Source organism: Lissotriton vulgaris, chromosome 7 (assembly GCF_964263255.1).
Source record: "Lissotriton vulgaris chromosome 7, aLisVul1.2, whole genome shotgun sequence".
Taxonomy (NCBI): Eukaryota; Metazoa; Chordata; class Amphibia; order Caudata; family Salamandridae; genus Lissotriton; species Lissotriton vulgaris.
In genome coordinates, this window is record NC_141695.1 from 32,623,210 (window position 1) to 32,624,953 (window position 1,744).

General features: G+C 49.5%; 1 non-coding gene across 1 annotated transcript; it reads left to right on the forward strand.

The window, feature by feature from the left end:
* Window positions 1–953: 953 nt before the first annotated feature.
* Window positions 954–1,017, forward strand: LOC147700597 (small nucleolar RNA SNORD83). Its single transcript, XR_015298633.1, has one exon. It is a non-coding gene; the product is annotated as a small nucleolar RNA SNORD83 (small nucleolar RNA).
* Window positions 1,018–1,744: the final 727 nt, after the last annotated feature.

Sequence of the window (1,744 nt, forward strand, 5' to 3'; positions counted from 1 at the left end):
AGGCATTGAGTCACCTTTGTGTGATACGTCTGTGTTTTGTCTTCCATCCTCCTCTAAAGTTTTTCCAGTCACTTCTTTGCAGATTGTTCAGAATGCCCCCCCCCCCTTTATCTAGCTAAGCAGACCTATGCCTCTGGGGGTGTGCGGAGTTGGAGTCCCTGGCTCCTCCCGCAGGATCCCCAGAATGATCTACCGTTCTCCTGATGGGTCCTTTCCTTGATCCAGTCCCAAGCCGCCTCTGGTGTTTCAAAAAAGAAATTCTCATTTTGGAAGTTGACCAGAAGCTTGGACAGAAACTCGAGCACATAATCCAAGTGCACGGCTCTAGGGTTTTGCTTGACAGCCAAGAAGGAGCGACACTGTTGTTGCACCAAAAGTGTGTATTCTGGGAACACCAGTATCTTCCTGGTTTCAAACTTTATGGCTTCTCTGGATCAGACCTCCCATAAGATCATGTCTTCACTGGCATAATTAAGAAAGTCAAAAATGAGGAGCCACGAGGAGGAAGCACCAGGGAAGGTCTCACCTTTAGGGCTCTTTGTGCATGCTCAATGTTAAAAAAATGAGAACATTTCTGTGGGAATCCAAACGTTGAGCCCTGTCAGTAGAAATTGAAACACTGAAGTGATCTCCCTTCACTCCAGCGTGCACATGAATTGAATGATGTTTCTGTGTTCCTCCTCTTTGGCTTCGTCCACACTACCCTCCAGGCACCTAGAAGTCTCAGTAAGAGGGACCTACTCACCTTGCACAATTTGGGACTCATCTTCCACTGATGAAATTCCTCTCGGCTTCGGTGACCCTTTCTGTAATTTTGCACAAGTCTTGGCAAATGAGGGAGATGTCTATTTTAATTTTGTCCATTTTGCCCTCCAGTGAAGACCTGGAGTACTCATGGCTTGCAGGAACATTTCTGCTGAAGCAGATTCTTCTTCCACCGGGGCAATGCCACCCCGCTATGATGTTTCCATCTTCATATGGGACTGAGACCCTTATCTATCACCATGATTGAGTAGTTCAAGGTCTTCCAGTGGACACTCATCCTTTCAACATGCCAGGATCGTGTCTAAACTTACTCCCAGACAATAAGTCCTTCTCGATCTGCCCCAGTCTGGGACTATTGTCTCTCTTTGATGATTAGGGAATTTAGGGCTGAGCTTCTGATTGCCTTGGCTCCATCTGCTTCTCCATGTGGCTACAACTTCTGAGGGTGGCCCAATTGAACTTCATGGAATATGTAGGTGGGTGGAAGGAACCCACTTCCATCCAGGATGTCCCCACACCGCATTGCAGGGCTCAGGCTCAATGGTGGTAAACTTCCTTAATCACCACTGGACCCACAGTGGCCGACACTGCCCAATTCCTGCACCCGGGCCCTGAGTTGTCTTCCAACACTTCTGACCCCACCGATAACTATAGAGTGGAGAGGGGAGGAAGAGTTTGTTTCATGGCCAGCAGTTCTCACAATCAAGACCTAAGGGGGGTGGGCCCATTACACAGGCTGGGGCAGTCTCTCTTTTCAGTCACCGTGGCTTCGGCTACTTTATTAGACTTTTGTAAGTCTGGCCGAATGCCTGAGCAGATGCACCTGCTTCTTTCCGGCCTGTTTCCAGAGGCATGAGGCATCCTCCGCCCCCCCCCCCCTGCAGAAAATAGTAAGGGGGCACCTTGCACTACCTATACCCTACTCAGGGGGACCCTTTTATGTATGGAAGACTAGGGCCCGCTGCATCGCGGGGGCTGC